Source organism: Triticum dicoccoides, chromosome 6A, assembly GCF_002162155.2.
Source record: "Triticum dicoccoides isolate Atlit2015 ecotype Zavitan chromosome 6A, WEW_v2.0, whole genome shotgun sequence".
Lineage (NCBI taxonomy): Eukaryota > Viridiplantae > Streptophyta > Magnoliopsida > Poales > Poaceae > Triticum > Triticum dicoccoides.
Genome location: NC_041390.1, coordinates 66,359,747 through 66,374,441, shown reverse-complemented (window position 1 = coordinate 66,374,441; position 14,695 = coordinate 66,359,747). Strand labels below are relative to the sequence as shown.

Genomic DNA, 14,695 nt, shown 5'->3' with positions numbered 1-14,695 from the left:
CATCATAAGTGAGCCAACTTAGTAAACAAAATTAGCCAAATTAGTTGAATACAAAAGGCAATATTAGAAAGAAAAGATTGATAATAATATTGAAAAATACCTTGTGCGATAACATTAAAATTGGCATCCTTTTGTGGTTTGTTATGAGATATCACCGCTTCCATATGAGATATCACCGCTTCCATATCATTATGTTGTAAATAATTCGGTGAATCTCCGTCCCCTTTCAGCGACGTCGCTTCGGAACCCTCAATGGATTCTTTTTGTGCATCTTCAAAGTCCATATCCATGTCTCCTATATCCTGAAAAAATACACCTTTTGTATTATGATGTATAATATACATACAAAGAAAGGTTAGCTATATGCACCTCTTCTCGTGGTCTTTCAGTGCGGTCTGTCATCGTTACATCAGTGCGTATGTCAGAACCTATCACTTTAAATCTATGATGAAATATAAATGATATTTTCTACTTCATTATATAATCAAAGATATATATAATAAAAATAAAATTGAAACTAACACAACTATTTTCTTTTTTAAAAAGATAAACCTTTTTGATATTATTAGAAAATTATGTTGCTTAAATCATTTTACTAACACAACAATTCGGGGAAAACAACCAACTATAATGTTCATATATAAATAAGTATTCATCTGATTTTTTAAAATTATTTATATAGGCTATGCAAAATTTTCCAACAAAAGATAAAAACATGCAAGCAAACCAACATAAACCAAGTATATTCGTTTTCGTCTCTCAATTTTTTTTGTGATACACTCAATATATATAATAAGTATAAAAAACATTTATTTTTATGAACCATATTTAATATATATATATATATATACACACACTTTTATTGTTTTTGTGAGGTAAATATATACTTTCAATATCTATGTTTTTTCGTTGAGCAAAATTTGCCATCAAAGGCCCAAATTAGCTATCCATCACGGCCCAACCAGCACCCAAGCTTACCCCCACCTAAAAAAACTAAATATAAAAAAATGAACCTTATCCCCAGCACTCTCTCCTCTCCTATCCACTCACTGACCACCTCTCGCCCTCTCCCCTCCCCGGCTCCCCCCGCCGCATCGCCGCGCGCGTCGACGAGCCCGCAACCGCGCGACTCCGCCCGCCGACCACCGAATCGGTCTCATGAATTGGCGGGGCTTGGGACTACGACCAGCTGTGTGCGGCGCGATCGACGGAGGCAGACGCATCGAGCTTCCTGACCCGGGCGTGCGTGCTCGATCCGGTCTCATTCCGGTCGGATCCGCGGTGGTGCTCCTCTCCGGCGAGGTCGCAGGTCGATCCGACGCGGGGCGGCTCGATCTGCAAGCGGAGCAGCTCCGGTACGCCACTCCCCATGCTTGATGCGCCCCCTCTCCTCTTCTTCTTCCACATATTCCTTCCCTGATGTGGTTTCCTCTTCCCTGGTGTGCCGCGGCGCCGTGACCCGGTCTCACAGGCACGGCCAGGGCGACGACTGCTCCCCGACGCCGCCACCCTCCGCAAGGAGCGACGACGGCTCGAAGCTCTGCGGCACGGCGTGCGCCGAGCGACGCGCCGCGGGGGCGCCCCTGCCTCAGCCACCGGCGTGTCTGACCACCCGTCCACGCCCCCACCGCTGCCGCCGGCCGGCCACACGATGTCGCTCGTCCCGCTGCTTCAGCCGGCCAAGAAACCGGAACGCCCCCCTTGCCTGGCAACCTCGGCATCTCCATCGACCGTCTCAGAAAGCGCTACCTCGCTCGGCTCCCGCATAGCTGATGGTAAGCCCCTCCTTTGCTCTCTTGGCCTGCTTGCTTGCAAGCCCCTCATCTGAATTTGTTGGTTGGTTGCTTTCTTTCCTCAGCAAGCCAAGAAACAGGGAGTGCCGGCAGTAGTACTCTGAATCCATCAATGCAACTGAATCCATAATGCTAATCAAGAGGTGGTTTTGGCCTAACTGGGATGTGCTTGAGTCCTGCATAGCTGTGGAGGAGGAAGTTGCTGCCCTTCTTGAGCAGTTTGCAAAGGTAAATCAGTTATCAATGTTAGATATACTTCTTTGAGGAAGCTGCTGCCGTTCTTTTACTCACCTTGCATAAAACTGCAATGTCAATGTTAGATGTACTTCATTGAATTCAAGCATCCTTTTAAACACCACATTGACTTAAATAGGCTTTCATTGCATCAACCCTAGTATTTCTAGAGAGCTACTCAAGCATGTTTTTTCCCATAATTGTTGTACGGATACTCATATTTTTATTGAATAACATATGTGGGGACTACTATGCTTATATAATGTCTGATTTGATGATATCGTAATACATGCATTGTGTTGATGGTGCTATTACGGTGCCATCGCTTCCATCAAATTCCATTGGCATAATACTCCAATGTAATAATAAGTATCTAAAAGGTACTGAGATGTTCAAACAGCATGATAGTTGTGAAATAGAACAATTATGATAGCCGATAGCTAGCCTCGTATAAGGTTGTACTGGCTGTTGCAAAGTTTACCTGGTCTTCCATTTATATTTTTCAGAAGACAACCCCAAAACTGACTAAAGAAATAAAAAGTAGTAACACCAAGTCTTGTTTAAGTGTATTCGAGAAAGAAAAAGCCTTGTTAATGTGCCAAATCAGCACTGCAGCACGCTGAATCGTGTATAACATCCACCCATGTTGATTATTGGAACCTTTGATAATTAGTATATAAATCTCACAATATTTATCAATGTGTTGCTCAAATAACATGTTTGTTTGTCTTACCCTAATGTTGTGTTTGGCGATTTGGCCAAATGTTTAATTCAAATAAACATTAGGGCCACCTGTTAGCTGAAAATAGGAATCTGAAAGAGCAATTGCTGGCTAGTATCATGGGTCAGTCTGTCATGCTTGTCATTTTAGCAAAGGTCAGCGCACCAGTACAGTTGATACCTAATATGAGACGTTTGCTCTCACAGGTCCTCCTATGATTAAATGAACTTCCTAAATCAATTCGTACACGCGGCTTTGCCCTTTGGAAACTTGTTTAGTAGTAGATGACTGATAATAGGCCGAGGGCATCTGTCACCCAAGCATGTTGAGTGTACTTATGAAAAATTTTCTCGAGTGTTTGCATCTGAAATTTTTGTGACTAAATTAACATGCATTTCTTACTGATTATAGTTTTTGAGAAAAAACCTATAGTTAATTCTCATTTTAAGTGTTTGCTGTTTTAATCTTGAATATCTTTCTTTCAAAATGATTTGAGTCTTGTTGGTAGGCATTGTTCAATAGTCAACATACATCCAACTTTGTATTTTGAATGATCAGTCTAACTTCTGCATTGAAACATGCGGCAGATCTTCAGTGAGCAAAGAGGGCAGTGGAAGGCAGCAACCCAATCCCAGGAGTTCCTTTGAACCCTTCAGCGTTAATACAATAATGCTTACACAGATCCTGAGAAGCCGGATGCTATAAATGTGTAAGTTGATTTATGTGTGCAAAAATATCACTCTGACAAAACCTTAGGAGTAGAGAGACATTGGTCTAATATTATTACTCACAAGATTTATATGTTGTGTTTTTTTGAAATGCAGATTCTTGGGCCATTTCCAGTCTCAACAAGGCAAACCTCCTCTTGTGGAAGTTGGACTGAGATCAGCATTACAATGTTGGCCGCCAAGGAACTCTATGTGAAGAAACTGGAAGGTACTGATATAAACTCTTCTACTAACAACAACATTGCTTGATAAGCTGTGTTGTGCCCCTTACTACCATTCTCATCAATTATAGATTCGTGATGGTCTGCAAGCTATGATTTATGAGCCGATAGAAAGTTTAAATAGTTGTTTACTTGGCAGGCCAGAAGGTGGTTTAGAATATTTTTGTTATATTCTAGTAATAATGATTTATGAGCTATGAAGTGGCTCAGGCTGTAGTTTGTAGGCATAGACCCACAAAGATCGCAAAAATAATTAAGCATGCAGTCTGCGTTCTTGGTGAATAGCCATGCATCTGGACATATTGTATAGTACACATGAATTTTCACAGCTTTGCTCAAGTCATCCGAATCCGATCACCATCGTTGGACCTCGCAACTAATAATAGCCGTTTCCTTGCGCCAAACCTGCAACACAGCATGGCTGTTTATGTATGTATTGAAAAGCCAGCATTATAAAATTCAAATAACGGGGAAATAAGAGACTATACAGGGACCTCCACCCATGAGACATAATATAATAAAGATATGGTTTTCATATTGTGTGGTGGTCCAGTTTTGTGGCCGCTTTGGGGCCGCATCAAAAATATTTCTGTAATGTAGAACACTTGAGTGGAGTCTAATTTTACAATGACGAAGTGACCAAGGCAGTGTGCAATATGTGTGCAGGAAAACAAATCCGAGTTTAGATGTAGTACGTGAATGATTGCAAAACAACAAAAGAATAATACACATAAGCAAACCAGCAAAACGAAAAATAATGTCACATACAAAGACTGCTGCAACATGCAGGGGAATAAGAGACTATACAGGGACCTCCACCTATGATAAATAATATATAGATATAGTTTTGATATATTGTATGGTGGTCCAGTTTTGTGGCCGCTTTGGGGCCACATCATAAATATTTCTGTATTGTAGAACACTTGAGTGGAGTCTAGTTTTACAATGACGAAGTGACCAAGGCAGTGTGCAATATTTGTGTAGAAAAACAAAGCCGAGTTTAGATGTAGTAGATGATTGATTACAAAACAACAAAAGAATAATATACATAAGCAAACCAGCATAACAAAAAATAATTTCGCATACAACAAAATTTGGCAACTTGCAAAGTCACAACTCCGAGGCAATATTATTAATACTTGCCTTGTACTATAAACATAATAAAGTTCAATTGCAAACATCGAAAGATAGAGATATGTACAAAGACAGCAAAGAGCACAAAATTACCTGTAGCATAAGAGTAAATCCTCTCACATATTTAAGAATGGACTTCAGCCTGTAAGGACTTCCTTATAGACGATGTTCTTCATCGAGGTCTGTAAGGACAAGGCAGGTCTTTTTCGCTTCTTAGATTTACCGCTTTCCTTCTTGGCATTCTCCTTCTCCTTCTCAATGAGGATCTTTATATTTCTCTTTGCGGTGGCTCGAGACAATGCAACATACAGTTGACCATGAGAGAACACCGGATTAGGTAGGTACACGCCAACAATCGGAATCGTCTGGCCTTGAGCCTTGTTAATCGTCATAGCAAAGCTAAGCCTTACAGGAAATTGCTTCCTCTTGAACTTGAATGGAAACATGTCGTTGTCAGACGGGCATAGGGGTATTCGAGGAAGGAATACCCTCCTACCTGCATGTTGTCCGATCACGATTTCTGCGTCGATGGTGTTCCTCTCGAAACCTCGCACCACAAGCCTCGTCCATTACACAGACCATTAGCCGGATCAATGTTCCGGAGAAGTATGACAGGGCAGTTGAGCTTCAGTTTGAGTGCATGCGGAGGCAGACCGTTGGGAGTCAATCCATTTAGGAACTCGGGAGCGTAGTAGCCATACGGGTTGTCTTCTACACTGTCAAAGCTATGGTAGATTACTTCTCGCCGAAAATGCTCTACCATGCGTATGTTTATCTTGTCGACTTTGTCGTTCGTGGTGAAGAGGATTGCACGTGAAGTCATGTAATTCGGATCGGACATGTTGTCATCTAGTCTCGGAAACACATGGTCAATCAGCTTCTCCAGGTTGTCACCCTTGCCTGTAGACGGCACAAAAATATCTTCAGGGAGTCGTATGTTTCCTTGATCGTAAACTTCCTCGGTGCCATTGCCTACCCTTAGCAAGTAGTCCACAAACCAGGTGTCATTATGAGCCCTCATGTTGGTGACGAGCCTTAGCTGGCGCATACCCTTCCAGAGGTGTGAACTTCGGAGGGTTGCATCGATTATCTGACCCCGGGACCCCCTCCTGACGATCGGAAGCACCTGCCTGAAGTCCCCGCCAAACACAACAGTTTTTCCTCCAAAGGGTCGGTCCCGTCTTCCCATGATGTCGCGCATGCTGTTGTCCAGTGCCTCAACCGCCTGTCGCTTAGTCATGGTGGCCTCATCCCATAGTATCAATGAGGCCATCTTCAGTAGCTTGGAGGTACCACTCTGCTTCGTGAAGGTGCATGAGGCGCCATTGTCACAGCTCAATGGGATCTTGAACCTCGAGTGGGCAGTCCTGCCTCCAGGCATGATAGAAGCAGCGACGCCTGACGTCGCGGTAGCGATAGCGATGTTTCCGTCGCTTCGAACCTTGGCGAGCAACGCCCTGTACAGGAAAGTCTTCCTTGTACCTCCCGGGCCATCAACAAAGAACACACCCCCATCACCGCGTTCAACAGAAGCTAGTATCTCGTCGTATGCAGCCCTCTGCTCTGAGTTTAGCGACGAAGCCAATTTAGTGTCGTTGATGTCAAAATCGACGTTGGATTCCTCGACCACTTCTCTGGCCTCGCCCTCGGTTGGGTCGAACGAGTCGTCAATGCATGGAAGAGCGAAATCAGCTATGTCTTTGCCCATGGACTGCAACATACCCCTAATGTCAAGCAACACCATTTGTTCCACCTCAATCAGGCACGTGTGTGATCGTCGATAGTCATCAGACATAGGTTCAAAGTGCCTATCCCATAAACCACACACGTCGCCTGGCTCATAGTGCACCAAAATTGTTGCGAAGAGCCTCCTGAGCGAACATGGCATCGCCCACTGCTCTGCCTCGGTAAGACAGTCGTCGAGCGTGTTATCTGCCTCGATGAGTCCCAACCTTTCGGAAGCCTCTCTAAAGCTCCCGCATAGCCTACCGTCCACGGTGAGCAGGTCCTCATAGGATGTCTTGCCAGCAACATGGTTTAGCAACACACGCATATAGTACCGCTCCCCCTCGGCAGGATTGGCAGACATAATTCGACCTATCTGAAAACGTTCCACCCGCTCTTTCCAATACTTCTTACCCTTCTGCCATGTGAACCTTCCAGGAAAATCCTTGTACAATATATTCCTAGCCCACGGGTGGTCTTGGTTAGCTTTGAAATACTCTGTCAACATGGATTTGGAAGCTTTCTCAGAGGCGACTACGTCGGTCAAGTGAGCTTGCTCATTGAATGCCACCCTGTGCATATTCGGGAGATGAAGAGGCAACTGTAGGACAGGTGGCTCATTGGCACACAAGGGGAAGCCAAATATCCTCCACATCGCCTCTGGAGGAGTAACCCACCTCGCGTCTACGTATCGTTTTATCTCATCAATGTTACCATCGGCGTCAGGCTGGTCGATGCTGAAAGAAGCCCTATCATGGCCCTTGTATATGTACTTGTAAAGGTATTTGACGGCCTTTATGCTGGAGCAAACCTCAACGTTGTTTTGGCAATTGAACATCCGCAGAAGGTAAGGGTTATACGGAACAACCCATCTGTTGTCCAACATTTTACCCCGGACCTTAGCCTGCCGACCACTATCTCGACGACGATAAACAGGGTATGAGTCCTTACCCTGTGCCGTGTTTTCATTGAACGACCGCAGGTATCTGCACTTGCACTCGTTCTGTTGCATGCACACATTTTTGGGATTGAGAACACCGCATGGTCCGTGCATCATATGTTTCACCACCAAGGCGTGGAGTTCAGGATACTTCTGCTTGTCTGGTAGCTCGGCAGAAATGAGTCGGTCGTACTGCTCCGGAACGACAAGCTTATAGGCAGAATCCATGATCAACAAAAGTGTGTGTGGGGGAGGCCCCTCTTCTGGAACTCGACTACGTATACATGTGCGACAACCACACCCAAGATATTCTTCTTGAACATCTCTTTCATAGCCTCTAGCTTGCCATGGAACACACGAGCAACAAGATCAGGTCGGTCTTGCGCTGTTTGACCAGGAAACAACTCATTCGTTATCTCTTCCCAGTTAGGGTTGCAGGTCATGGTCAAGAAGATGTCAGGCTTCCCGTAGGTATGGACAATTGCCATGGCATCCATATGCCTCCGCTTCATGTCGCGGTCGCCATCTGGATACGTTCCAGGGAGCACTATCCTTACCCCAACAGCGCTTGCCCGAGTCTCCCCGGATGTAATTGCATCAACAACTCCTTTATACAGATCGGCGCGGATCTTTGTCTGGTTCTTCCTGTACCATTTCAACCTACAACTCTCAATCTTGATGTACATGTCCACCCCCCATTGCTGGAGCAATCGTGCTCCACAGAGTATGGGATTGAATATCCCAGGTCGTGTCTGTAGCATGTAACAGTAGTAGTCTCTCACCGAGACGTATAACCTGCTATTCCCATCTGCACATGGATGAGTAACGCGGACATTAGGATTCATATGAGAAGTATACAATTAATCTAAACGACAGAACACGCATGAGGCTTACCTGCATCATCATCATCATCATCATCACGTCTACCTCTTGGTTGTTGCACAACCGGCCAAGGGACATCATGTTTAGGAAGTTTCGGGTGCCAACCGAGCTCCCCCCTTGGGTAGAAGAGTGGGTAAGAGAGCGGGTCATACGGGCCAGCCGTCACATGTATACTGTGCCTCTGGTTGTCATTCCCGCAAAGTGTAATCCTACGATCGAACCTCTTCGCTAGGTCAGTGCCCTCCACCCAAATTGCAGCGACCTCAGATGACAGAGGTCTATTATACTTCCGTTGGTCTAGTCTCGCGTCAGTGTTTAGGTCTATCCTGTAATCGTCGAGGTTGTCCCTGTGCGCACCCAAACTCCTAAACTGCTGGGAGTACGGGTTTTCCCCGAGTATGTCCACTAACTTTCTGACGACATCCTGGTCTAATTGCTCGGTGGCAGCCTTGCGATGGGTTAGGCCTGGGTCGTCGTCGTAGAAGTACAACTGTAGATGATCTGGACGTGATGTTGGCCCGAAGGAATGCATGTTGTGGTAAATGGTGCCGTGCGCCCGGAACGTGTACACCCTAGACTTCATGTTTGTGTAGCTTTCATCAAGGCTGACGCCGAGGGTTGTGAAGGAGAAGTGGCCGTTGAAGAACCGTATGTTCTCCCGAAAATGCCTTGAGTCCGCATCCATGCTAGACCAAAGCCTCATTAGCTCCGGGATGGCCTTCGGTTGCTTCAGCTGGATCTGCCCACTGCGACAACAGAATCCTAGGGCCTCGGACACAAACTTCTTGGCCTTGCAGTGATGGCAATTTGCGGCGTGCTTCAGGATGTGTGTGTGGTCCGGGAGGTTTGAGTAGACATAGTCCAATGGATCATGGTCGACATAGGTATTTTTACTTGAGTCTTCCAATTCGTCGTGCTCCATGCCATCAACATCTGAGCCTGCAAACAATGTTTATAATTGGTGTGATATTTCCAACGGGTGGATGTTGCTCCAGTGGGTGTACTGTGGACATACCTTCACCAGCAAAAAGGTAATACTCATCGTCAAAGAGGCTGTCAGGGTTGACATTATCATTCATGAGACGACTAAGGTAAGCGTCCATGTCGTCTGCTCAGGTGCGAAACCAATAAATGAGGGTTTAGTCTCAAGGAACGCAAGAGAGTAAGGATGGGAGTGTTACCTTCACTTCTGATCGTGTACTCCGACGTGCTAGATGGGGTCGAGGCACCATGTGCTTCCACTACGGTAGGTTGTCCAGTTGAGCTCATTTCCGGTATGGAGATGGACCTGGCGGTTGGTGTCATTACCCTACCTGCAAACCTTTCATTACGCGGGTCGCGTAGAGCATTTCTCTCACCACGTGGTACCTTCGAACATGTTTTTTGCTTCCCTATTTTCACCTGACGCGTCTTCGCCGCCATACTTCCCTTGCAAGCTCGCTCTCTCGTCCCACGCCGAGCTCTGGACTCATGACTCTGCTCGTCCGCCATTATCCGGCTTTGTTACCGGATCACTGGTTTGCTGGTCGGCATTTTGTATGTGCTCATTGATTTCGATGAGGTCGCCATCTACAGCACCATCACCAAAGGTTCTGCTTAGGTATGCACCTACAACATTATCGAACCATTATTTATATGTCATGAATGATTACATGATGAAAGATGATGGTTCATAGGATAACTACCATCGGTTTCGGTGTTGCGGATGTATGTGGGGACCGCATTCACGGTAGGAGCATGATCTATTTGTTCACTGTCAGATTGTGGCGTGATGGCTGAGAGCGTGAGAGTCGGACAATGTGTGTGAGTGCTGGACAATGTGCTAGTTAGATCTGGACGAGGCATAGCGATCGATTCCGCACACGGGGTCTTTTCTTTTTGCAGCATACTTTGCCTTTCTTTTTGCACTTGATTCCCCCCTTTCATCCTCAGTCATGGTTTTAGGGGTGTTGCACGTGCCATTCTCGCAACTTCTGATTTTTTTCTTGAAGATCGATCGTTCCGTCGCCCACTTTTTTCTGATAATTTGCTCGCCTCCGCGCATTTCTCTGCTCACTTTGCTCGTCTGTTAAGTCACCCTTGTGTTCTTTATAGCAGTGTGAAAACATAATCAGAAGTTCATTGTTCAACATTTTGCAAGGTAGCAGAATCTCAACAAATACCAATATCGACAATACAAAGTTTGTTTTATCTGTTGTATTATTTTAGAATGTTGGACAAAGATTCAAATGGTTCAGTTTCATGAAAACATAGTAACCATATATTATGAAACCGAGCGGGTATGTAATATAATCCCAGTGCTGAAACATATTGATGAAACATAAAACGTTCTTACCGTTCTTACCCGATATCGTAAGGGCAGGCTGATTTTCATCTAGTTGCTTGCTGGCTGCCTCCTCTTTTTTCTTTCGATAAGCAGCTCTCCTTCGAGCCTTTATTTGCTCTTTTTTCTCGTCAAGGTCCACCGAGGATGGTTGGCACACATTAGTGATATCACCGAGAGGTAACATGGGAACATTTAGCATATGTGCATGGAGGGTTTAGGGTCTTGTTAAACAATGATGTATAGCTGGATGTAGTTGGGTTGGTATCCCTGAGAGTTAACAGCAGAACATTTTGCATATATGCACGGAGGGTTTAGGGTCTTCATTGTTCACCGAGAGGCAACATGTCTGGTTGAAGCCACTTCTCTATCTAGGGTTTATTTTTTATATAATCCCTCCGTGTCCATACATAAAGTGTATATGGAATCAAAAGTCGTATATCTGACCTATATCGAATTGAACCTAAATGATCAGGAATTGTATGCACAACACAGTGGTCAACTATTGTTCGGTCAATTATTTGTGGGGTTGGGGTGAGGAAACATACATCGCCTAGATTCTTCACTCAGAAAGTATACATACGGTCATCGTATTGCTGAAACATAAAACCATCCTTACCTGATTTCGTAATTGCAGGCAGATTTTCATCTTGTTGCTTGCTGTCTGCCTCCTCTTCTTTCTTTCGATAACCCGCTCGCCTCCGAGCATTTATTAGCTCTTTTTTCTCATCAAGGTCCACCGAGGTTGGTTGACACACATTAGTGATATCACCGAGAGGTAACATGGGAACATTTTGCATATCTGCATGTGATTTGATGTTAACATTATATTGTGGAATGGAGGGAGTATATATAATATCCTCGCAGTGCCTTCCCATAAAGCATTCTTACCTGATATCGTAAGGGCAGACAGTTTTTCATCTTGTTGCTTGGCGGTAGCCTCCTCTTTTTTCTTTCTATAAGCAGCTCGCCTCCGAGCTTTCATTAGCTCTCTTTTCATGAAGGTCCATAGAGGATTGATCTGCATTAGTGATATCACTGAGAGGATGGCGTGGGACATTCTGAGGCCTCTCTTCCCAAATGTCACTTGTCATGCTAGCTAGTTCTTTTGTCAGATTACTGAGAGCCGGCAACGAATCTACATTATATAGGCATGAGATTGAAGGGTTGTCTGCATCATGTAAACATAACAATATACAGGACCGATATAAGGCAAAGTTGTAAGCGCATGGTGTTAACCTTTCGACACATGGTGAACATCGTCGGCTACAGGTATAACCCCTTCGTAAGAGTCGTCACCATTTGTCCCCACCATTGGGCCTGCAACATCTCCTGTGATGGTGTTTGACATGTATAACAAAATATGTAGCTGAACATATACATGGAGGTAGATATATACCTGGAGTATCATATGTGCTATCACCATCGGTCTCAAGTATCATCCGTTCGTAGGGAGTAATATGGACTCCTACAAGTCACGATGTTGATATATCAGAATCGGTTGTGCCCAAGTCTGTTAGGTATGATTTTTCACATAAAAAGGATAAAATTAAGCCTTATACCTGGACTACGTGGGTACATTATGTCAACAACGTCGGCTACGGGTATAATCCCTTCATTAGAGTCGTCAACACTTGTCCCCTCCGTCGGGCCTGCAACAAATTCAGTTTCCTGGGTTGGTGTTTGACTTGTGTAGCACAATTTACAGGTGAACATATACCTGGAGGTATCGGCAATGGTGTCGTCTGTTCTGTTGGCTTGCTGTGTGGAGTCCCCATAGGTAACTACTAAAAAAAAGACATGTCTAACAGACTCAGGTATCCCGCAAAAACTTGTAAACTGACTCTGCAAGCAGATAACGTGAAATACCAACAGTACTAAACGCCCGTTCCCATGCTACAGAAACTCAGTCCATAAGGGCAGCTTTGCTATACATATGAAAATAGAAAGACATGTCCAACAGACTTTGCTACTTTGCATTTTTTTGAAAACTGAATTTGCTGGTTATAAACATGATCGGGGTTGCTTGGTCTGAGTATTGGAGCCTGTTAACAGGAAAAATGACTACCACGACTGCATATTCCAGCTCTGACCTTCCGTATTATGTTAATCAAATCTATTGCTATTTTCGTTCTCAAGCACATAACTGTATTACACAAGATCTATTTTTATTTGCACTTCATTTGAGTTGAGAATCCGTTTCTGTTGTAACAAAATAGCAATAGATATGTCGCATTCCACTTATTTTGGAACGTCGGGTAATTTCATGTGTACCATAGGTGCAAAATGAATTCTGGCATGGCTTGATTTAGTTTCTGTTTGCTTTCATCCTTTTATTCGTTTGGTTTATTCCAGGTCCATATAATTATGATGTCTTGGAGGGTATGACGTTCGACAATATTTATGAATCCTTCAATGCTGACTTTGAGGATGGTACAATCGGGCAGGTAATTATTTTTCCTTTTGTCATGTGAAGCCCAACACTATGCTCTTAACCAGGTATGGATCTTTGAGAGTATCCTTCATGGTGAATATGGAGAAGGAATGAATATCAAAGTACTTGTTCTAGCTGAAAGGGTAGACCTGCTCTAACCAAAGGACCTTTAGATGCTTGACTACAACCATTGCACTTACTGTTGTGGACCGGTTATATAGATTAACCAATTATGCCTGTCATGTATAGATTAACCGAAAGTTGTATATGTTCCGCCCAAGTTATCATGTATTACATTTGTGGACAGTTGTATATGTTCTGATCTGTACACGTATACATAACAAACAAAGCATGTGTGTTCATACCTGGGGTTGAATCCGTACAGCGTTGCCGACGGGAACTCCTATGTCGCTGTCGTGGTTCCGCGGCGGTGGCGCTGTCCAGTGGTTCTGTGGCGGCGGCGCTGTCGAGTGGTTCCGCCGCGGCGGCGCTGTGGAGTGCGCAGATCGTACGACGGCTGCGCAGATCGCATGACGGCGGCGATCCAGATGGACTCAGGCGGCGAGATCCGGCGGGGTATGAGGTTCGACGGCAGGCCGATCCTGATCTGCGGCAGGACGCTGTTTTCTTTGTCTACGTGCGTGGGCGGGGTTCGGTGGGTTGGTGTGGGGGTGATGAAAAAAAAACCGGTTGAAAAAAAACCAGACGAAAGTGGGGGAACTATTCAACAACTCGTCCATTAGGAGTAGAGATTAGGAGTAGAGATTTTATGTGAGACACGCAAAACAACTCGGTAACTAATCAAGTTGTAGCCAATATTTGGCACATTGCTAAATATTTGGCACCAATCCAATCATGCTCTATATTCACTTCTAATTATGTATGTTTGATTTGTATATGTTTAGCTCTTAAATTAGGGTAGGAATCTGGTAAAAAAAATATAAGTCGAAGCTCTCGAGGAAAATAATCTTAGCGCATGCTCCCTACCTCACAAACGTCGTTGATTCTCATGTCACCCTATCTTTTTTGTTTTGGTGATGATCATGCACAACAATTATATTGTGCACAACTTTATATATTGACAATATTTTAATAACTATCTTGTTTAAAAGTATATTTTAATGTCTACTCTTATAGTCTTTAAGAAGAATGAAACTATTTTTAATTGGTTTATAATAAAAACTAGAACAATGGCCATGCGTTGCAACGGGATATAAATATTCTAGTACGTTAGCTTGTGATTTTCCTATCAATAATAATGCGATTGTGTAAATAAATGTTCATAAAATTCTGCCCGTGAATTACCTTATATTTTGATTAGAAGTTTGGTAAGTAAATTAAAGTGGAATTGGTTTAGAAGATAAGTAAATTAAGATGATTAACTATCATATACATGGAAGGTTGGACGAAATGGTTGTGGGAAGAAAGGTAAAACGAGAACCTTACGTTCTTTTTAGATAGTATAAGAGATGACACAGAATAAAGACACGTGTTGATTTATAGGTGATGCCCATATATATTCTTTACCATCCACTTCAACATCAGCGTTAGCGACTGTCT

General features: G+C 44.0%; 1 long non-coding RNA gene across 4 annotated transcripts; it reads left to right on the top strand.

Annotated features, from left to right (window-relative positions):
- Positions 1-1,038: 1,038 nt before the first annotated feature.
- Positions 1,039-13,508, top strand: LOC119314982. 4 transcript variants are annotated; one of them, XR_005152522.1, is made up of 7 exons: positions 1,039-1,355; positions 1,472-1,775; positions 1,859-2,021; positions 3,336-3,457; positions 3,573-3,684; positions 12,410-12,481; positions 13,057-13,508. It is a non-coding gene; the product is annotated as an uncharacterized LOC119314982 (long non-coding RNA). The 4 variants fall into 4 exon arrangements; XR_005152524.1 differs by having other exon boundaries at positions 12,410-12,518; XR_005152523.1 differs by lacking the exon at positions 12,410-12,481 and having other exon boundaries at positions 1,040-1,355.
- The last annotated feature ends 1,187 nt before the right edge of the window (positions 13,509-14,695 follow it).